Below are 24,468 nucleotides of genomic sequence, written 5' to 3'. Positions count from 1 at the left end.
ACTGTCATGTGTATATTGGACTGCTGCACCACAAATCTTCAAGCAGCATTGTCACCGAGGTGAGGTACGCTTCTGATAAGATTTGTTGTTTATTGTCATCAGTTTTTATTTTTTTAAATTGCTGCACAGTTCTGGAAACAGATACACAGTCAATTTCAAACAACTTTACAACTTTAGTCTGTCTTGTATCACACATTGATTTTCAGTCATGCATGTATCAATGATTGTCTCACATGCCATAAATTAGATCTAATGCACACGTAATGATAAATCTTCACAGATGACAACACAAATTACATAATAAGCACAAGTTGAACATGGTGCCAGCCAGTCACATGCACATGTAAACTTAATTGACATAAGGATTGGACAAAACTCAGAACCTAAAAAATAGTTGGAATTTGAGTTTAAATAACTTCATCCTACAGGAAATGTAACTTGAATGTTATGAAATTGAATTTCAATTCAGAGAAATTCATGCCATTGTGGAAAATTAAATGTTCTTTCACCCTAATCCATCTTTGTAAAGTTTTAAAAACCTTTGAATTTTCACCTATATTCTTGAGCACCTATGGCAATTTTTGAGTGGTGTGTTCTTAAATGTATCTTCTCTTAAGTTATTTCTACTTTCTACTTGTAAATTAAAATATGCCTTTAAATAAGTTCCCATTTGCTAACCTTTATTCTAGATATTCTAGTTCTATTCGCATTCAAGGACAGAATTTTGGGATTTGAAAAGCATTCTCAATTCATTTCTGTATTTCAAACAAAATTCACTGATATCCTTGGGTGACATATTAATTTAGGTGAGGCGATCATATTCAATCCAAACAATGGTAATTACAGAAAATGTTTCAGACAGAATCACATTGCGTTTGTAGTATAAATGCTGATCCTTCCTTTTTCCGCCTCTTTCTTTTTCTTTTTTCCCATCCTTTTCTTGTCTTTTATCAACATTGAGTGCACTTAGTACCATGCACTCAACTAATGTACCAAGTAATATATGTATTCAGAAACCCTTTGCTTTAAAACCTGATCACAAGTGGCCACTGGAGACATATTTGAGATCTTGCTACCTGGTCCATGATTGATTCTGCTACAGTGTGGTGTGTAAGGGTCTATTAAATAGCAAGTTACATTTACATTACATTTTTAATTTAGCTGATGCTTTTATCCAAAGCGACTTACAATTGCTATATGTGTCAGAGGTTGCACGCCTCTGGAGCAACTAGGGGTTAAGTGTCTTGCTCAGGGACACATTGGTGTCTCACAGTGGATTCGAACCCAGGTTTTTCACACCAAAAACATGTGTCTTATCCACTGCGCCAGCAACAGCAAGTGATATAGTTTTGAGCACCCTGTGACAGACTTCATGTAAAATACATTGATGCTACTCACTCTTTTTATCTGTTTAGAGACCTATTTACCTAAAGGTTCCATATTGGTACCTTAAAGTCAAGGCATGTCACCTTTATTTATATAACACTTTATACAACACAGATTGCATGAAAGCCGCTTTACAGTGTTAAACAGGGAAAACGTGCTGATAATGCAAGACAGTCAGTTTATGAGTTAAAGTCAGTTCATTGTTGATTCAGTGATGTCATCGTCCAGCTCAGGTCAGTTCTCTTCCAATTATGTCTGTGCAGTCAGGTCAGTGTTGACAGAAATTGTGTCCCCAGCTAAGCAAGCCAAAGGCGACAGTGGCAAGAAACCAAAACTCCCATCGGTGACAGAAATGGAGAAAAATAAACCTTGAGAGAAACAAGGCTCAGTCTCGGAGCCAGTTCTCCTCTGGCCAGACGAACCAGCATGGTGTGGTTTAATTCCAGGCTGCAACATATGTCAGATTGAGCAGAAGACTCATGGTCTTTTGCAAATGGCTGACGAGATCTTCACAGGGGATCTATTACTAGGGTTTGTCTAGTTGACATGGTCTCCGCTGACATTAGGGGCGGTAGAGGTCGTCTATATATCAATAATTAATAAAATGTATAAACCTTCACACTTTCTTTCCCCTTAATTTTTCCCACTTTTTCCTTCCCCAAGCTAAGTGGTTCACTCCTTCTATTACATATGTATTTTTTGTTCTCAATTCATGTTTTAACACAGTTGGCCTTAACGGCAGAGCCAATGTTTCTTCAGCGGACTGCATCTAAAGGTGTGCTCACTCATAAAACTGCTATTATCTTGTCTTTCTCAGTATTCTTCATCCAATGCCGTGAAATGCTTTGTTTCTTCTTCCTTGAAATGAATTAAGCCCGAGTTCACATTTGTGGCTTGTTTTCTTTTCATCTCTCCTTCTTTCATGCCGTTCTCGGGAACTGCCATAGTCTGTCAAAGACATCTCCTCCTCATCCTCAGCCAGAACTCCTCACAACATCAAAGAAAGCTGGGGAGAAGAAGAGCGGGAAGGAGGGATCTGCCTTGTATCTGGGTTCTGATGGGGAAGACGGTGGAGGAGAGGGGGAGGGGCAAAAGCGATTGAGAGAGAGAGAGAGAGGCAGGTATGGAGAGATGGAAACAAGAGGATGAGAGAGGAACGAAGCCAACCAACCAGCTGAAAGAGAACGAGCGATCAGGGCTGTTTGAACGTGGCAGGGAGAAAAGGAGGGAGGAGGGAGAGAGAGAGGGTGAGAACGATTGTCAGATCCGAGGAAATAGAAGTGTTACTATTCCACGAACAACTGGAACGGTGTCTGCTCGCTGAGGATAGGCATTGGCTCCCAGCGCTCACCGGCTCACAGGACACGCTCTAAAATGTAATTTCCAAAGGCCTAATTGTTGCCACGGTGATTTATTTTCCTTCATTTCATTTTTCTTTTTTTCTTTTTTGTTTTATCTGCCTTCTCTCCTCTCCTTCTCTTTTTGTCGTTGTTGTATTTCCCCCCTGTTTTTTTTTTTACCAGCTGCTGGATTTTCCCCTTCTTTTATAACTGCTGTCATTCTCTCCATTTACAAAGGAAGGATCTACAAATAGCGGCAACCACAGCAAGACAGTAAGTGGGGCTTATTTCTCCTTACGCCTGTGCCGGGGGGATGCATGGAACGGGAGGCTGGTGAAAATGTGCAGAGGATGAGCGATGAATGGATCCCGATAGGGTTTGTAAGAGTAGACACTGGCTGGGGGTTTGCCATCAAAGTTGAACCATTCAAATCTGGAAATATGAGCTACTGGGAAACGGAGGCGACCTGTGTATGCGCTGTGTCTGCTAGACTGAGTGAATGATGTGAGGAGATCAGACTGGGCTGGTGTTTCCCATTATCTGTAGTTTGGCTGCAGGTTTACTTAAAACAGTAGGTGCTTGAGGCGCAGAAAGAATAGATGAATACTGCATCAGCAGGTCGTAAGTTTTTCTGGATATTTAAATATCTGTGTTAGAAAGAGCTTGGCACAGAAAAAGATCATCATATTGATAAAAATGACAAGTGATACAAATCAGATCCTGACACATAATGTAATATGTTTTTTCTCTTATGTATATTTAAGGGAGAAGCCTGATATGCAGTATCTTGTCACTCCCTGAAACACCCACCCACATACATTGGCATGCATGCAGACTTACTCACCGAGCAGTGCTAACAAACTGATCTGCAAGCATGGCAGCTCTCTCATATGATTGCATCTCTTAAATGCCACATCAGTTTTCTTTTCTGTTCACTGCCTTTTGTCTTTTTTCCTCGTAAGCAGAATTTGCTGTTAAAGGGATAGTTCAACCAAAATGAAACTATTCACTCTCATGTCATTTCAAATTTTTATGAATGTGTTTATTGTATGGAGCACAAAGGGTGGAATATTCAATATTATCGCGCATACTCTTTTCTATGCAATCATCGTGAACTGCAGATTAAAAATGCACCGTTAGAGTATAATAAATGTGGTCCATACGACTAGTGCGCTGTTTTCCAAGTCTTAAGCCATGCAAAAAGCTTTGTTAGAACAGACCGAACTTTACGTTATTAACATCTTTGTGCACAAATCAGTTCAGAGTTATAAAAAAAAGATTTGACTAATGTGTACACAAATCCACAAACATGCTAAAGAGAGCTTGCGCAAATGTCAATATTTTCAGTGAATAACAGCTTAAGTTATATTTTTGTTGCACAAAGCCATTGTGTAACTTCAGATTATGCAGAATATTGCACTTCTGTCATATGGACCCCTTTTTGTGTTCTTTTTGAGGCCTTATGAATGCTTTTCCATGTGGAAATAAACATAGAAAACAGTCTTAAAACAATGTATCCTTTTGCCTTTCATGGAGGAAAGCAAATTGTACTGGTTTGGAACAATGTGGGGATGAGAAAAGGATGGCAGATTTTTCATTTTGAGTGTATTATTTTTATATTGTGTTTATCTGGCATATGCCATTTATCCCAGATTAATATTTATTATAACAAGTTGTGAATATAAGTAGGCTAGGTACTTTTCAGGTCATTGCCATTATCACAACATTCATTACAGATTCTTCTTCGCCCACAGACACACTGCTGCTCTGACAACACACTTAATGCCTCTTATGTAGACCGCCAACTCCTCACCTTACAGTCTGGAAGTGACACACAAGTGAACCGACAAGCAAACGTTCTCTCCTCTGCATGGATGTGAAGAGATCTTGAGTCCGGGCCAGTGTGTCTGCATGTGCTCTTACACATGGATTGTGTGTTGTTTTGGTTTGGGACTGTCCCCTACCATTATCTGCTGAATTTGTTATCAGAAGCCTTTGTTTTTCCAAGTACATTCTCCTCTGATATTGTTGCAGGTATTTTCTGTGGTCACCCATAATTACATGATATATGTATTTCTAGCCACTTATTGCGAGATTGAGAGAGAAAGAGCAAAACAATGCGGGGGAGGGAAAAATAATAAGTAAATTAAGTAAGGAGATTATTTTCTCACAAACAAAATGTTGTTCAATTTATGCGTAACATCATGAAAAAAATTCTAATACAAATTATTTTTCAGTAGGATAAGAGAAACAAAACCTTTCAAATTAGTTTTCCTTGCACAGATATTGGGCAGAATTGTGTTTTCAACATTGCATGTAATAAAACATTTCTTCCTCAGTCTTCCCTTTAAACACACACATACAGAGTATCTCCTGTGTAGTGTGAGTGTGTTTGCTTCGGTGGGGGGTGTGAGATAGGATGACAGAGTGGATAATCAGACAGAGGCACACAAAGAGAGTTCAAATTAGCCACATTGAACGGGCCATTGATAAATCGGGAAACTAACAACACCCTTCCACTCAATGCTCTGGCTACATGCATATCATGCATACACATGGATGTGTCCAGGGTTTTGCAAAACCATTTTTTTTTATTGTGATATTTAATATTATTACATACTTAGTCATGTGATTGAAAAGCTGAATTCTTAACAACTATTACTGCAGTCTTTTGTGTTACATGATCCTTCAGAAATTATTTATTACCTTTAAAACCAAAGTGCTTTTTTGGTGCTAATTTTTGTGGAGATCATTATACAAATTTTTCAGGATTGTTTGATGACTAAAGTTGAAAAGAAAAATTTTATTTTATTTTATGTTAGTCTTTACTGTCACTTTTCATCAATTTAATGCATTGATGCTGAAGAAAAGGACAACTAGTACTGCAGGTATGTGAGAGCAGTGCAACCACCCTGACCCATCCCCAGTGAAGAGTGAAAGTATTTCTTTCCAGTTATTTGATATTTGTGTTTATTGCTTCTTCCACTTCATCATTTAGAGATGGTGCTGGTATGTGTAAGTACCACCACTCTCTTGGTGGTTCAAACACTTCTCTCTCATTACGCTCAGCAGAAAGATCTCCTGCGACGCATCCTCACACTTGTAACAGTGAATGAGGAGAAATGTTTTTGTCTTAACATAGTAATAGCTCACACCATTTCAGCAGGCTTAAATAAATGATCACACACTGACATAAAATCTACAGCAGGTCTGGCTAAGCTGACAACTACCACACAGTGGTGCATTTCCTAAAAGCATCATTAGCTAACTATGCTCTTTAGTTCCACTGAACTCTGTTGGTAATAACAGAACTTGCGACCATAGTTGCTTCTGGGAAATGCACCTCAGAACAATTGTAATCAACTTAATCTGATGTTCTTCTCACATTGTCCTATGAAATGAGTAGATACAAATGTGCCATTCAATAAACATTTCCATCCTGAGCATGATCTAATAATACATTTGCCTGACTAAGCTAATGTAAGCAGGCAGTGGATGCTAACTGGCCAGCATGGATCGATACCAGTGGATGTGTAAATTTGGCCAGTGTGGAGGTTTGATATGGTGTTCACCGTTTCATTCTTATTCATTTAACTCAACTCCTATCAGGTTATGTTTGATCTCTGTTCCATCCTGACTTCTTCGCTGTTCCCGACCACTTCCCTTCCTCCTCGTCCATTATGCACTTTACTTCTCCGTCCCCTGTAGTCAGTGAGTTTTTCTTGCCCTCTCGCCCTTTTCTTCATCCCAGTGTGTTTGCCCAACTGTTGAAGATGGTTAATCTCTCCTTGCTCTAATATTTACTGTATAGGCTCGATAATTCGAGCTTTCGGGATTTAGCCCAGTCGTTTTACGCATTTCCGCTCATTTTTTTCTCCTTATCTAACTCTGCTTGCAGTAAAGTACTGATCTGGGACAGACAGTCTCCCAAGTGCTCTGGCCTACTTCAGCTCTGTCCTTTCTATCTCACCTCCCCAAACTCTCATTTTTCCTCTTTCCATCTGTTTATCCCTCTTTTGCCCTGAGTGTGTCTCTCTTTGGCGTAATGTTTGATGACTAATCTTGGGGGAAGATACAGTACTTGTAAAACTAATGCATGACAATGTTACGTTACTTTTACAAAAAGTAGTTACATTGTTACTTTTGTGTAACTTGTTTTCACTGAGACAGCTGAAAGAGACTCTTTCTTTACCAAAGTAGAAGCACTTTGCTTGGCTTACAGATGATTTTTATGTGTGCCGTAGACAAGAGTTTCTCCACTGACACATTTTGTGTCAAACACAGCCTATACTGTGAAAATTGCTCACTGATTGTAATAAAACTGGCAAGGCTTTTGGCGGTCACCTGCAGGCTCAAGGACAGAGTATACCCACCGCTGCTCAGAGCCATCACCCCAAAACAAAGTACAGCTGGATTTTCCTTCAGCATGTACACGCACATTAAAAGTTCATCTTCTGTCTCATTAAAACAATGTCTTTTTAAAACATTGTATAAACACTCCAGTGCTTCTTAAATTGCACCAGTACCAGTTCAATTTTTGCAAACATACTACAACTCCCTTAATAATTATCCCTTACATTTATTCACCCTCATGTCATGGCATAAACCTGCATGGCTTTATTTCTTTCTTTATTTTGACCATAAAATTAAATTTAGTGGGGTCCAGTGTTGTTTGAAACACAATGTTTTTCAATATATCTTCTTTTGTGTGAAGGGAAGGGGTTTGAAACAGCAGAAGGATGAACAAATTATGACAGATTATTTGCATTAACTGTTTTGGCTTCTATTCCTCAGAATTGGATGGTGCTTTGCTGGTTTACCCACCAGGTTTTTATTTGTATTTTTTTAATCTCAACCACCAAAACCTCCTGGGTCAACTATATTCACCAAAAAGTCGATGCTTGTTGACCAGCATTACTTGCAAGTAAATAGCATGACATTGCTGGTCCACCACCTGTATCGGCACCAAACCAATAGTGTGTTGTTTTAAACTGTTCTTTTCAGGAAGGAAGGCTGATGTTGATCAGTGGTTTTTGACTATTGAAGTGTTATATAGGGACGGGTGTCATGCACTCTGGCTTTGGCAGAACTGGAGTGTCGTAGCAAAGCAGCCTTGGCTGACAGAACTGTTTCCCCTCATAACTGATGAAAGACCCAAACAAAAATCCTGCTGTTGAGAATAGTCTAGCGCTTTGGAAACTCAAGCAGAGCCAGGGTGAGATGATGCCAGCATCGGTGTGAGCACCGAGCATTGGGGTGTATCTCACAGCACTGGTTGAGCATGTTTATGCTCATAAGTAGAACAGAACCCTTTGTTGAATCTCAAGAGGATGGAATCACTCTATGTTCCTTTGCTTCACTGAAATACAGTTGCAGTAATGCAGTTGCATGCTGGTATATTCCTTCCCTCTCGTGCATGAGGATACGCTCATTCATGCCAACTGTTCTGAGTGAATGGATGGAGTCTCCTGCATTCTATGGACCAGATCCCAGTTTAATAGTGCTAATTGCACCACTGAGAGGGAAAGAGGGATGCAGTAAAAGAGGGGGAGTGGGGCATGAATTTTCCCAGCAGTCACTAGTGCATCATCAAAGTATAGCTATTTTTAGATACAGTGATGGTGGTGAGCCGGTTAGCCCAGAACAGCTGTATTAAACTGCCATGGCACTGCATTACGCCCCATATTGACTTTTCTATGGACGGTTCCGCTGCTTATGCACATAAATTAAGTGTTGATGTTCAGGTTCAGTAAGATGACTCTTAAGAGTAGGCTACTCTTTATACAACAGTTCTTTCTGGTCCTCAAATCTGATTGGCTGATAATAATGCAATATTATAGTGATAATAAAACTCCTCCAACTGTTTAATTGTCACTTCGCTTGCTGTATTTTTCACAGTGAATGTCATACCGGACGCCCAAATCCACTAAAGACAGTTTATTTCACTGTATTTATGATGTAAGATGTCATTTTCATTTTATCTTGCATGTTATATTCCTGATAAAGCAGGGCTTGTAAGTTCAGCAGAGCTTTGTGTACAGCCTTTATAGAGTTTGTTCATGCTGTTGCTGTTAAAACCATCTATAATTTAAAAATAATACTGTTTTTGTGTCACGAAACAGTTTAAGAGTATGATTACTTATAACACACAATGAACACCATATTAAATCTACTTCATTTACAATATAATGGACTTTAACATATCTTGGAATTGTTTATTTGAGATCTGCACAGTATCTTTGATACAGTAATTGATATGAGCTTAATACTCCTGATAAAAAGCTTAATACAACTGAAAAAAAATCTGTTTTATATGGTTGCATTTGATCTTGATGATCCTCTAAATCAGTTGACTTTAAGCAACTTTGCAACTACATGCCATCTAACTCTCATTAGAGTATTAGAATGCTCAAGAATGGTAGAATCTAGTTTGGTAGAATAAGTTGACATACTTGCAAAGACACTTAGTCATTTTATTTGTATGTTGACAATCAAAATAAAGTGTTTGCATATAATTACAGTTGCAGACATACGAATACTCCAATGACTGCTAGATGATATGTAGTTGCAGAGTTACTAATCAACAGCTGTCTAAAGGGTACCATCAAAATAATTAAACTGATTTTACAATAAAAATTGTTCTAAGCAAATGTGTCATATTACACATACATCTGATCTGACATCTGATCTTATGGAATACCTTAAGAATACCCTTATAATGTATTATAAATACGGGCTTCATAGAAAGTGTTACCAATTAATCTATTATTTGTTCCATTGCAAATAGTTTCAGCTGAGGGCAAAATCTACTCACTGAATTGTCTAGCAACGTTTATGATGATTTGATTATATACATAGTTGTATTTAGTATTGGGAAACTGAATGTGTTCATCATGGTGATTATAGTGACATTGTTCCGCAATTAGATGGCGGCAAGTGACTGTTTTACGAGTCAGCTGTAAAGATTTTTTTTTATTGAAAGAGACTGAAATGGAAGTTATTTTTACTTTTAATAACAGCGCATAAGACACATCCAATCAAATGCGGTGAGCAGCGCTGTCATCGGAAATCACCCTTAACAAATGAAAGGACAGTATAACAAAGATATCGCTTTCCTCAGCAGACATTCAAACTTATATTTTATTGTGAATATGAGATTGATCTGAAGAACGAATGCTGTATCAGATGCAAGTAATCTAATACTCGACTACATAATACAGTGAGCTTTTCATGCAGTAAAACTTTTAATGAAACAACTCAACATTCATTTGTTACTAGTTCTAAAGCAACTTTTTTGAATTAGTAATGTACCTTGAACTCAGCCGTTAAACTGAGATTTGAATCCGTAGTGGAAGGAAGTAGTTCAACACAAAATGGGTATTAAAAGACACACCATTGTTGTTTTTCTTATAGATTTACACACTCGTCGCATCTAACTGTTGTATATCACAATATCACATTCACACGTAGACGTGAGATATGGCTGTACATCGGAATGCTGTGATTACCTACGCTAGTCAAGCCTATGAACTAATCACAGTTGGCCAAAATACAGCCATATCTTATATTAGATATTAACTATATAATATTAACTATAACTATATTAGAAGGTTGGACCTTCTAATATAGTTGTGGAAAATGGGGAACCTTGGAGTCAGAAAAGTTGAGAAGCACTGCTTTGTAAACATACAATCACTGACTGATTTTTTAAAATAGATATTAGTGGCACCTAAACGTCTTTTAAGGGTGCAAATATTTCACCACACATCCTTCTCATTATGCTTAATATCATTCAATCTTATCAGTGAATCATGTCAAGCAAATGGACAAACAAACATGTTTAACTTGTCTTTTTGTGTTAGCTGATCAAAACTGCAATGAAGAATGAGCTATAGCATGTTACTGTGTGGCTAAGAAGCGCTCATCTTCATTCAAAGGGATTATGCTGCTGAGACCTGCTTAATGAAGACAGGGGAGACAATCTGTTACTCATGAATACTTCTGCATAAAATCACATTGTTTGCAGAATCATATAGCATTTAAAACCTGTAGTAATCCATGCTTGCTTTTCTTCAGTTGTATAACACAGCCGATGCTTATGATGAGAATATCAGAGTGAAAAAATGGCTATGGCTCACAACTGCAGATCCTCAAAGACTGAATTCCATTAAGGCAAATGAAAATATCCGGATTGTTTATAAAGAGTATGTTTTAGAGTTGCGCTGAACAGATTTACTCTGTGTGTGATCAATTGCATTGGTTTATGAATAGCTCGTTGGAGGCAGCTATGTATGTCTGCTATCCTTCACTCTCTGTTCATCTGTTGCCGGTCTAATAGCCATATACTTCAGCTCACAGCGCTAGATGCCAGTTGCAGCAGCTGTGCTAAACTTGAAAATGTACCTCCTCATATGCTGACTGTTTTGGCTTAGTTTATCAGTGTCAGCCACACACAGACCATCAATCAACCTTTACCTAAGCTGCGGTGGCAGTGTCAGCTCAAGTAAACAACTTGATCAATAGGCTTAGAGCCATCCTCCTCGTGAGTAATGTCCATTTTTAGGTTAATGTTGTGGCTGTGAGTTGACATGGAAATGTCTATAAAGTCACCTGTTATTTTGTGTTATTAGTTACATTTGTTAAAGGTCCCGTTCTTCGTGATCCCATGTTTCAAACTTCAGTTAGTGTGTAATGTTTTTGTTAGAGTATAAATAATATCTGTAAAATTTTAAAGCTCAAAGTTCAATGCCAAGCGAGATATCTTATTAAACAGAATTTGCCTACATCGAACGACCAGTTTGGACTACATCCCTCTACTTCCTGCAGTAATGACATCATTAAAACTGTTTTTTGACTAACCTCCGCCCACAGGAATACACAAAAAAGGGGGCGTGGTCTTGTTGCACTTGCACGGAGAAGGAGGAAGAGTGTTTTTGTCGCCATGTCGTCGAAACGCTGTTATTTTCATCTCTGAGTCCAATCACCTTTGTTTGGGCTTCCCAGGGACGCTGTACTTAGAGATCAATGGTTACAATTTATGTTTTACTCGTTTCCAGAAAATTATAATCCACATGTTAAACTATGCGCAGCACATTTTGCTGAGGACAGCTTCCTCAATCTCAATCAGTTTAATGCCGGATTTGCACAAAGATTATTCGTGAAAGATTGAGCAGTTCCCTCTTTGTCTGGAGAGGGTGTTGTTTATGGACCACAACCGGTAAGTGTATTTTATTATTTAAGTTGGTGCGTTTAACAGTTTCTGTAACTTATTACACAAAGGACAGCGCTGTTTAGCTTTGTTAATAAGATGGTAGGGCTGTGCAAAAAATTGAATGCGATTTTCATGCGCATCTTGTCAGTAAAAACGCTCCTGTGATTATAACTACATCTCCAGCATGTGCGTTCAGATCACGATTGCCAGTTTTTCAAAACAAATCCTGCCCACTTGCTTCTCAAAACTAGCCCAATCGCGTTTCCAGGAGGGCAGCGTGCACTAAGCTGGTGTCGAATCACAACACAGGAACCGCTGGCACAATCAGAACTCGTAACGTATTTCTGAAGGAGGGACTTTATAGAACAAGGAAGTCATCAGCCTGTTTTTATGTGAAAACAGCGGTATACAGATAAGTGAATTGTGTGAAAAAATACTGTTTTTTTTTTACATGCGAAACATGAACACGTTATATTGCACACTGTAAACACAACCAAAGCTAAAAAAAAAAAAAAAAAAAGTGTAAAGTTTACTTTTGTGTTCAGCAAAAGTAAGGAACTCATACAAGTTTGGAACAAGAGGAGGGTGAGTAAATAATGACAGATTCATAATCACTTGAAATTCACAACAAATATTTCTGTATAGTCTCTTTGTATATTTAGTATCACCATGAGGCTGGCTTCATTAGCCAAGTTTTGGACAAGTGTTTTGGAAGTTGCTTTACTTGATACAGGGCTGAAAAATCTTGTTACAAAATATGTTCAGTGACCTCAAAATGGCACTTTTGAAATTTTCAAGTTTTCCAGGATGGTGCATGGGAACAGTGCAGATATGTGTGTTTTAAGCAGTGTGTTTTTTGTAGCTGCTTGAGGAATGAAAGAGGAGAAAAAAAACAAAACAGATTCAGAACAAGTTCTTCTTTCACCGAAACAGGTGCATGTTCAAGCCTATAGCTATTAGCCTGAAGAGATGAGCAATATGTGACAGCATAAATTATAAGAAAACAAGAGCCCATCTGTGCACTTGCATCAAGTTTGAACAAACACTAGTTTTGAGTCATATTTTACACATCTTTTTATGAACATGTGGCAATGACCTACCTGCTGGTAACTGCAGATTTATTAAGTATATCATATAGTTGTCAACCATCAGTTGCAGTAATGGGTACATGTGACTGAAGAGTGTCATGGTGTATATTATTATTAAGCAGCTCGCTGGAATACTTGGTCAGTCACAACAAATATCTGTCAGGTATTTCATATTATTTGCCATTATCTATTCCCCACTCATCTGAGTAAGTGAAACCGGCTCTACTTTGATGTCTCTTGTATCACACTGTGGACATCATATTAACTGTAGCAAAAAAAATGACCTCAGACAACTTCAGTTTTAATATTATTGTAATATTGCTGCAGACTGCTCAGAGTCTGGGTCCTAATCACTTTTCAAACTTCAGACACTTCAAAAGATTCAGAAATTGCCAACTCTAGTGCCTTTTAATGGTTGCAAGACTCAGGTCAAAGATTTTTTTAGCAGTCATTTTGGCATTTTGTGTAGTTAGTCACATTTCTTTACACATTATTCTTTGTTTTTGTTGTTGTTCTTATTGTTGTAATGTTTTGTGCTGCCTTCAAAAACATTGAGATTTTAATCTAACCAGAGACTAACAGATAAATCATAATATACAAAAAAAATAATAAAAAATAAAAAAAAATAGGTCAAAAAGATTAAAACTACTGTAATACACTTTCATATTAGGATGCAATAGGATGGTGTGTCCTCAGGTGTGTCAGAGCAGTTATATTGCCTTCACTATGTGCTCAATCATCCGTTCATCCCCTTTATAAGAGATTATGATGAATGAGCCAGACCCACATCCACACCAGGATCCTGGTTTTGATCCTCTTCAGGCCTTATTCAGAAAGCTGTGCGTGGGTCAGCCAAGCAAGCAGCGTCTTGAGGTTGTGCCTTGCGATGATGGATTCAGGATAGATTGGTGTGATTGGCTGGAGTGGTTGTGAGCATTAATAATAGTGGCGCTGCTGGTTGTATTTATAGTAACGGTGGAAGGTGGCAGCGCCGTGAATGGGGAATGATATATGACAGAACCTCTCTAACTGCTCAGCCGTCCGCCTGCTTGTCTGCGAGGCTGGTGTGTGCGAGTGGACACCACTTGCCATGACTAACAGCTGCAGAAATAGTGGGTGGTGGGGCCCTGGAGATGTGCATGAACACTGGCAGACTTTGACACACACAAACAAACATAAACTTGCAACTTTCAATGCTCCATTTAGCTGAAAACATCTTTTCTTATCTTGTGTCTGAAGTTCTGTCCAAAGAGTTATACAAATATTTTAGGGTTCAATACAAACTCAATGGGGAATATGGCACATGACCAAACCAGAAAACTTCTCTCATCGATTCCACTTTTCATAGAATGTGTTAGCAGCAGTTTGAAATGACGGTTAAATCTATGGACTTTTAAGACATTCAGCTAACCTGCCTGTTTCTTTTTGTTGTTGCCATTTAATTGGATTTTAATATCTGAATGTTAGTAAAAAGAAGATTTTTAGATATCACTCTGCATATGCGATGGACAGAGCTTATACTCATATTGGGTAGCTCATTTGAAGGTATCTTGAGTAGAACTGCTACGTACTTAATGAAGCACATAACCAGAAGCAACGTTGCTGGTTTTAAACAATGCAGATGTTTGTTGCACAATTGACAGTACTTGGCATAATGTTGATTGCCGTAAAAATGAATTTCCTGTTCGTCATGCATTGTTTCAGCTGTAACGTTGTTCTCATCATTTTTATGTCTTAGGTGTTGTCATGGCAACAAAGTTGTGTAGTTCAATATAGCTTTAGAGTAAAGGTTAGTAAGCAATTTTTGACAATAAAATCATATTAACGGAAATATTGTTTACATCTTGTGGCATTGATAATTTATCACTTACAAATTGGCCCCATTCACTTCCATTGTAAGTCACCATAATTCTGACTGTATTTTTGATTGAGAACTTGTATTAAACCCAGTTTATTTCTTTAAGCCTTTCATACAGGCATGATGGCTGAAAATATTTTTCCCTGATTATCAAGGCTTAAGATTTATGTATGGCTTCCTTTCAACATAAGGTCACTGTTGTTGGCTCTTCAGACTCTGCCCAGGTGGCTGCTTCTATGTCATACTCCAGAGCTTTGATAATTATGAAAGAAGACTACGTAATGATGGCCATAATCATCACATTAACATTTGAAAGCAGAAAGCCTTCACACTAGACAGGATTGATTTCATTTACATCCCTCAAATGCATTATTGCCAGATTATTGCTTTATTTTCAAATAAGTCATGGACCAAACACTGCAGGAACCTCACTGATCACAGTCTTTGAGATTAGAGCTAAGAACAAGCAGCACTCGAGTTGTGTCTCCACCAAAAGAGATTATTGGAAAGTGGTTTTGCAGAATCAATAATATGATTTATGAAGTTACGTATGTTCACAATAGATTCAAGAGATTCAGATACATCACTGTTCTTTGTGCTTTGTACTGCACCTCCTCAAATTGATACACTAAATCCCAAGCCTGCTCACAGTGTAATTACTCTGTAAATTAAAAATGATCATGCCTGCCATTCTTGGGAAATTTTTGACACCGGTTGCATATGTTTCTTTATGCATCTCTTTAGATGTTATCAAATAGCTCTGTCATGAAATGGCTCTTTTTCATTTCAGTCATATGCATCATTTAGCAGTCCTGGGAGCGCACAACCCTATGTTTCCTCAAGCAGAATGCGCAGTTTTGCATGACAGATGTGGATTTGGAGTCATGTGGAAGCTGGAGGAATGCTAAGTGTCTTTTCTGTTCTTTTTATTGCTTTGCATCATTTAAAATGCAAACACAATTAGGAGGTGAAGCATGTACATGTATTGTCGAAGCCGAGGGGCCTGGAGGAGAGGGAGGGGAGTGCTGTTTGAAGTGTTGCCCTATTGACTGGCCTATATAGAATAGATTAGAATGATATAAAGACAATTCCTTGTGTGTTGGTTTTCCCCTTTCATCCACAGTTTGAACATACAAAGCCAAATTAAATCTTCAGCTTCTTGACGCTCTTCTCTCTGTTTCCCATCTGACACTCTCCACTAAAATTAATGAGAATATCAAGGCTTCTGTCATCAAAGGCAGAGGCTTTTAGAGGCAGGAGTTAGTGTATGTTAATGAATAACGATTACTGCATGTAAAAAAACATGTAGCTGATAAAAGCCACTGTCATCTCTCTTTATGTTTAACTCTTTATTTATACATAGATGCTAAGCTAATGATATTGAATGCATTGGGAATTTTTGGAATGAAGTGTTTGATGCTCATGCACAAATAAAGGTTCTTTATTGGCATCTGTGGTTCCGTGTAGAACATTTAAAGGGGTCTCGAACTGAGAAATCTAAATTCCTTTGATCTTATGACACATAAGAGGTCATTGTGCTATAAAAACATCCTGTACGTTTCAGATCTCAAAACTTTCTCATAAGTTCTAAAAACTGCTTGTATTGAAGCCAATCTGCCCAAAACAGCAGGTTGTTGAATGTGCCACTTTATGATGTAATAGTGTGGCCAAACACTGTGTCCTCACGAGAAGATCAATGCCTGCTTCTGCATCACTGCCTGATTAGCCCCACCCACAAAATTTGTGCCTGTAGTAAGTAAATGACGAGAGGGGCAAATGCAGGTCTGCAGAGAAACCAAATTATAAACTTTTACCATTGATTTGTTTACAAACAAGGAACAATTCGATATAGGTTTTCAGAAAGATTGAAACTAATGCAACTATATATGCGACTATATTGGATCCGGCAGTAATGGCGCACCACACAAGAGTAAATAACTATTTTTATTACGTGGTCACTATTGTTATTCATATGTACAGAGTATTTATGCATTTTAACCTAAATCACAGCAGCATCCATCTGTGAAGGATGTAGCCTGTCAGACACACAACTTTTAGCCTATCATAGCAGTGGGCGTTTACCTCCGAGTCTACAATCCACCACACATATTCAAACAGAGCATTTAGGTGAGGGGGGTCAAAACACAGTACCAGCAAGCGCCGGCAGGGGTGCCGGGGGTATGGCTCCGAGACGCAGCGTCTCGTTCCCTCGAGGAACTAGGGTTACATTCGTAACCTAGAGACGTTCCTCTTCAGGAACTCGAGCTGCGTCAACACAGGACCCACAGCTTCCACAACTCCAGGCGAGGGTGAATTATCGTACCCTGCGCCTGCGAGAGTAGGTCTGTCCTGATCGGTATCTCCCACGGAGAGCCGTCGAGGAGCGAGACAAGATCTGAGAACCATACTCGGCCCGGCCAGAACGGGGCTACTAACAACAGACGGACCCCGTCCCGGCGCACTCTCGCCAGAACTCCCGGGAGCAGAGCAATAGGGGGAAATGCGTACAGACGAAGCCTCGGCCAGGTCTGTACCATAGCGTCCAGTCCCAGAGGAGCTGGATGAACTAGAGAGAACCAAAGGGGGCATTATGACGTCTCTTGAGATGCAAATAGGTCTACTTGAGCCCTGCCAAATACTCTCCATATCTGCTTCACTACTTCTGGGTGAAGTCTCCATTCCCCGGGCCTCGGCCCCTGCCTCGACAGTATGTCTGCTCCCATATTTTGTTTCCCAGGAATATATGCTGCTCTTAATGAGAGGAGTTTGCTCTGGGACCACACCAGGATCTGGTGCGCTAGCTTGTACAAAGGGCGCGAACGCAGACCTCCCTGGTGGTTGATATAAGAGACCACCGATGTGTTGTCGGTGCGCACCAACACATGGTGACCCCTTAGGTCTGGGAGGAAGTGCTTCAGTGCACGATAAACTGCTAGCATTTCTAGACAATTGATATGCCATGTAAGATGGCAATCGCTCCACAGACCACGGGCAGGGTGGCCACTCATGACTGCACCCCAGCCGGTGAGGGATGCATCCGTCGCTAGCGTTACATGGCAACAAGGAGCTCCCAGCACCGGGCCCTGTTTCAAAAACCAAGGTTTCTTCCACATGTCTAAGGCACGGAGGCAGTGCCGCGTGACCTTGATAGTGCGAAGTAGATTGCCCCTCGGGGAAAATCCCTTGGTCTTGAGCCACCACTGTAGGGGTCTCATGTACAGCAGGCCAAGAGGTATCACGTTGGACGCAGCTGCCATCAGACCTAACAATCTCTGAAATTGTTTGACAGTGAGTGACTGGCCTTCTTTGACTCTCTCGACTGAGATGCGGATCGACTTGATACGAGCATGGGACAATCGTGCCTGCATTGCAATCGAATCCCATACTACGCCTAGATAGGTGGTTCTCTGAACCGGAGAAAGCACACTCTTCTTGGCGTTCAGTCTCAAACCCAGCTTCCCCATATGTGCGAGGACGACATCTCGATGCCGAACCGCAACCTGCTCTGACTGAGCTAAGATCAACCAATCATCGATATAGTTGAGAATGCGGATGCTCTGCATGCCCAGGGGGACCAGAGTCGCGTCTACACATTTTGTGAACGTGCGGGGTGAGAGTGCAAGGCCGAAGGGAAGTACTCGATATTGGTAAGCTTCGCCCCCGAAAGCGAACCTCAGAAACTTCCTGTGTTGTGGAAGGATGGAAATATACGTCTTTGAGATCTATTGTGACAAATCAGTCCTCGGACCTGATCTGCGCTACAACATGCTTGATTGTGAGCATTCTGAATTTTAGTCTCATAACTGAACGATTTAAGACCCTCAAGTCTATAATCGGATGCAGGCCCCCATCCTTCTTTGGAACTATAAAATACCGGCTGTAAAATCCGGACTCCCTGTCCTGAGGAGGGACCACCTCGATGGCCTCCTTCTCTAATACGGTTTTCACTTCCTGTTCCATAACCAGACCCTGCCTGAGGCCGACTATTGTCTGAACAACCCTGTTGAATACTGGCAGCACGGAGCCGAACTGAATGCGGTAGCCTTTTTCTACTGTGTGCAGGACCCATCGAGATACATTTGGCAGTAGTTTCCACGCTGCTAAATAATCTACTAAGGGAATCAGTCTCTCGAGACTGATCTCTGGTGTAAGAGGCCCCCGCAGGGGCGGCGAGTGTCTCAGCCCCGCTACGCGCACGGGCGGAAGATACTGAGAGCGATGCTCGCTGGGACCTGCTGCGCCCTGGAACATTGGCAGGGTTGGCAGACCGGCCCCCAAAGGGTGCTGAGTTGAGATGGGCACCGTGTACTGCGGTGTGTACCGCTCTACCCCAGCAGAGGCTGTCCTCTGAAACCCTGGGCTCTTGGCATCAGGGTTTCTTGGCCGAGGACTTCTTAGCTTCGATAACTGCCCTAAGATCTTGTTTGGGCTGGGAAGCCCTCGGCCGAGAGCACGAGAGGCGACGCTCTGCCTTTGGGCCTCGCGGTACGAGGAGGTAGGGAGCGAAGGGGGAGGAACTTATGGAACGCCGCCGCTTGTTTGCGGGCCTCCTGAAACCTTCCGACGACAGAATTGACTGCGTCGCCGAACAGGCCAGTCGGCTGGATCGGGGCGTCCATGAGGCAGACCCTGTCCCGCTCTTTCATATCAGACAGGGTCAACCATAAGTGCCTCTCCGCGGCCACCATAGCTGCCATGGACCGCCCAATCGCTCGAGCGTTCTCCTTGGTTGCGCGGAGGGAGAGATCAGCGGTCCTTCTTAGCTCTGATATATCGTGGGACTTGATCTCCTCTCCCTCGTCTAGCTCCTTCAGCAGGTCGGCTTGGTACGCCTGTAACACCGCCGCATACCCTTTGCCCACTAAGCCGATGTTGCTCTGAGTGGCTTTGAGGGCAATGCCGGGGCCTTTAGAGACGATGCCGCGCCAGGGGACAGATAGCTCGCGAGCGTCTGTTCCACCCGGGGCATCGCTCTATAACCGTGCTCTCCCATCCCCACTACATTTCCATAGTAGTCTGACGAGGGGATGTAGAGACGGGCCGAGAATGGATGTTTCCACGACCTGGCGATCTCTTCATGCAGGTCGGGAAAGAATGGCAGGCCCCGGCTGGGAGGTGGCTGACTCGCGCGCAGGAAGCGTTCATCGAGCTTGCTTCTCTGCGGTTCAGCTGTTTTCTCGGCGGGCCAATCGATGCTTAATTTGGCCACCGCACGAGTAACCACCTCCAAGAGCTCGTCATACTGCGGCGAGTGGGGTGGCGAATCCCTGTCGATCGACTCAACGTCAACTTCCTCGGAGGAAGAGAGGCGGAGCGTCGACCCCTCTCCCTGAGTGGAAGGAACCGCGATTTGGAATCGCCATCAGTGTGTTTGACTTTCGCATTGCTCTTTGGCATGTCTAGGAGCTCTTAAACTGGACAGACAACAGTAAATAAGACTCACAGACAAAAAGTTTGACATTCACACACAGAGTGCTTGCTGAAAGACGCGAAGCTGACGCCAGCTGCGTGGCACGTGCTTTTATAGCTTCCTGGTCGCTTACGTCACTCCGCCGGTGACGTCACGCTCTTCCATTGGTCTGATTTCACAGGATATTCAGAGTCGCGCACGCTGGGGGCGTTCCCCAAAGTGCAGTGACGCAGCTCGAGTTCCTGAAGAGGAACTGTGGTTCTTTTAAGAACTGTTCACTTAATGTTGTTTGAAGAACCCAAAACGGTTCTTCTACACTGCAAAAAAACCTTTTGGAAGAATGTAATGTGACAGTGTACAGTTTTCAATGTTTTGTGGCATCCATAATATATAATACAGTGGGAATCTAGCCAAGAAAGCGTGCCAGAACATCTGTCAGATTATACCTTTAATGTGCCATCGATGTTTTATTGTGGTCATGTCATTTTGAGGGCTGGCAGGGATATGTATAATGGTGATCTGTGGTGGTGATGTATAAATATGATCATGGTGAATGTGGTTAGATAGCTACCCAGAGAACTTCTTTTCTCAGGAAGAGTGCTCTAATATCAGTGACCTCTGCACCAGCTGTAATACTGACATTACCTTGTAAAAGTCAGGCCACTATCATTTAACCAATATGATACTTCTTCAGAGTATTTTATGCTCAGATGGTGCAACAAAAAAAGAAAGGTGACAAATGACAAAATGCGCAATATTAAGAAGTTAAAAAATATGTATTTTAAATGATGGTACATAAAGAGCATATGGTGGAATTAAATAGTTGAGGAATAAGCAATAAGCAAATACACTGAAGAGTTTGGTAGTTGCTTGTATAATAGCTGACATGTCCTTCTGTCATTCATATTGTCAGTTTACTATACCCAAATGGGGTGGTTTTAAATGAATGGTTGACATTTTAATACTGCAACTCAATCTGTCAAATCCCGGTGAGGAAGACGTGTGACATTGGCTGGTTTGGAGCTTTTAGTATTAGAAAGTGACAGCAGTTTTAATGGATGGCTCAATGGGTCAGAGCGTGTTTGTGTGTGTCAAGGCAATTTCCTACAAAACAGGGCATTTTCAACAAATGTTCAGTGAAGAAAGATGGCTAAATATTTAATTAGTTTAATAATAAAAATGAAATGAAAATAAATTAATAAAAATGTTACAAGTTATGCATTCAATACTACAATATCTGTAAAAATAATTTGCAAATGAAATAAAATTGTTTGCATGTCTTGAAATCATGCTGTAGAAAGGGTAAAGATGTTAAATATATACCATTTCTTGAGTGTCACAAGTTTAAGGAATGGCATTTTTTTGGGAATGCAGGAAAATCATGCACTGAAAGGGATCAGTATTTGGTATAGGTAAAATGTTTATATTTAGTTTTACTACAAGGAATGGAGTATTTATTTGATTATTTAATTAATGTCTAAGTTATGATTATATATTATATGAATATAAGTTATATATTATTAGTTGTGTGATGCAGTCAGCAATGTGAGTACTTCTAAGGTGGGATACAACAAAATAGTTTTTCACTTAGAAACTGTTAATTAATTAACAATTAATTACAAAGAAACACATTATGGAGAAAGTAACACATTACATTAAATATGAAAATATACTATTAAAAATACAAAAATATTATTTTATTGTAAAACTTCAATAATCTTTTGAATAGTTCTATAAAGAAAATTTAACAAAATAATTAAATAATGGGATTTATACCTTTACTGCTTTACACCAAAGGGAAAGTATATTCGTGAAAAGTATCATAATCTTTCTACCATATCACTGCTCAGTTTGGCCTATGTTAGTTGAATTGAATGTTGACATCCGGAGTGCGTGTGTGAATTGCACTTTCGCAGAGGAAGACAGAGCATGTTCTTGTCGGAGTGCAAGCTCCTCTGATCCAGCTTCGTCCCGCCCTCCCCTCTCAGCCATCTCTTTGAAACAGACACACAGAGACATTTTAATCCCGTGTTTGCTCATTTAAATCCCTGAATGACGGCCGTATCATCGCAAAATATGTCTGTCACAAAATGCCAGGTTAGCTGGGCTTGCACCTGAGGGAGCCTTGGCAAAAAAAGAGTGTGGCCTGTCAGGAAACCACAGCCTGAAATGTTGCAATTCTGTCAGTTGGAGGAACCCCTCAGGCCACCGTGATAACACATCACCACACAGCACTGTCTCAAACACAGTAAACCAGCTTTATTTGATATGTTAATACAGCTGTGATTTACCCAAGTATGTCATCATATTTTTGTGGAGGTTTAGTCTGAGGTAAAATCAGTTTGGACAATTTATTCTCAGTTATGTCGGTTGTGTTTTCCTTGCAAACCAATTGCAGCCTGAGAGGAATTTTCAGTTTTGTTTTAATACTCTCGAACACATTTATTTCTGAACCAAATATACTCCACCTCAAGATCAAATAAGACATTTATCTCCTCCGTTTAGAGAGCTATTGCACAGAAATTATTAAAATATCAGTATGAATAAAAAAAGATAGAGTTGACAAAGTACACAATCACATCTTCAGCTAGAGTTTAAGAGATTTGTAGGTCAAACCTCAATAATGCAGCAGTTTGTGCGTTTGAAGGATTTTGAGGTTGATTCTACTCTTTTTTTGTTGTCATTTTGGAGATTTATTTTTCTCTCTGGTTTACCTCAGACTGTTAAGACTATACACTAGTCCATACACTATTACAGTTTTTGCCAATAGCCAAAATCCCCTATAAGAAAACCACTTTTTTCACTTTGTAGTGATGATTTCTGGTGGCCATATGTGTACGATCCTTTTGTTAGATTTTATGATATCTTACGTCGGATTTGTTAAGTTCTTCCTAGTTGTATTGTATAATCTGTGTCCATTAACTCTGTTTTTAACACAAACCTCAGTGCAGTAGATTAGAAAACCGATGCTGACCACAAAACAGCTGAGTCAGTGAAGTCTCTGTGAACCGCAAAGATCCAAAGCATCCTGTTCTGTTAAAGTTCTCTTGAGGATGTCTTTTCAGACCTACAGGCGAAAAAAGAAAGGTTATTTGTTTATTGACAAATAAGAGGAGGCAGTTTGATTGTGTAACATAGTCGTGTTGTTTAACAAGTAAGTTTTAAGGCAGTCATTTTATCTGTCTGCTTTGCTAAAGCCAGATAGAAACCTAATTTATTTATGCATGGTACAGTATCTCCCACACTGCCACCTAACTCATTTCATATTCATGAGACACACTGTATTAGATTGACTGTACTAGAGGTTATTAAAATAATAGTTCACCAAAAAATAAACACTCCGTCATCATTTAATTATCCAAACCTGCATTCATTAATAAATTTAATTAGCTTATTTTAAAATGCTCATCTTAGTTTGAGTTTTAGTAATTTTGTTATGTTTTTGACAATTTATTAGATTTAAACATTTCTATATAGCTTTAATTTTGTAATTCAAGTACTTCTGATTAAATTAATTTCAGTTAGTTGTCAAATATTTCTAATTATCATTTAAGTTTGTGTCAGCTATAATCAACTGTATCTTTAAGACTACAGGTTTGACAATCTTGTATCTTCTGCCATCTTATAAAAGAAACTAAAAGCAGCGTGACATCAATATGTCTCGTTCACAGTGGGATGATCCGTCCTGCGTTTGTGCCATCGTGCATGGTGTCTCCAATCATTTTTAAGCATGAAAAACTCAAGCATCAAACCCAGAGCCCACACACTCTCTCCCCCTGCAGCTTTCCGCTCTAATGTGTAACCTCTTTATGTGCTTCCATTCAGGAATGTTTCGGAAAGCTCTTTCCCATTGAGATGTCTGTGCTCTTATCAGTCTAGCCAGAAAATGCAGGTTAGCGAGGCATTGTTCGGTCTCTCAGAGTTGGTCAGGACTAGAGCTGTTTTCTTGTTATGACACTGCTATCAACTGCGTACGTTGAGCCAGGTTTGTGCCCAGAGGAAATACGACACTGCCGTGTGTCCAATGGCTGGCTGATGAACAGGCCATGAGGTGACATCACTGTCACACACGAGCAAAGCAAAGGTGGAAGTCGCTTGACATCATTTCTGTTGTTGACAAGACATGTGACTTTTCCCCTCTGCTTCGCTTTTGCTCTTTTCATGCATGCTCGCTT

The 24,468-nt window shown here is 40.2% G+C and overlaps 1 protein-coding gene across 1 annotated transcript in view; it reads left to right on the top strand.

Moving 5' to 3' along the window:
- The first annotated feature begins 2,969 nt into the window (after positions 1 to 2,969).
- LOC127949209 (SH3 and multiple ankyrin repeat domains protein 1-like) overlaps positions 2,970 to 24,468 on the top strand; it is a 95,353-nt gene continuing 73,854 nt past the window's right edge. Inside the window, exon 1 of the mRNA XM_052546234.1 lies at positions 2,970 to 2,999. The gene's annotated coding sequence lies outside the window, so the exon portion shown is untranslated. The remainder of the gene's footprint in view (positions 3,000 to 24,468) is intronic.

Source organism: Carassius gibelio, chromosome A3, assembly GCF_023724105.1.
Source record: "Carassius gibelio isolate Cgi1373 ecotype wild population from Czech Republic chromosome A3, carGib1.2-hapl.c, whole genome shotgun sequence".
Lineage (NCBI taxonomy): Eukaryota > Metazoa > Chordata > Actinopteri > Cypriniformes > Cyprinidae > Carassius > Carassius gibelio.
Note: the sequence above shows the minus strand (reverse complement) of the source record. Positions and strands in the feature narration are given on the sequence as shown.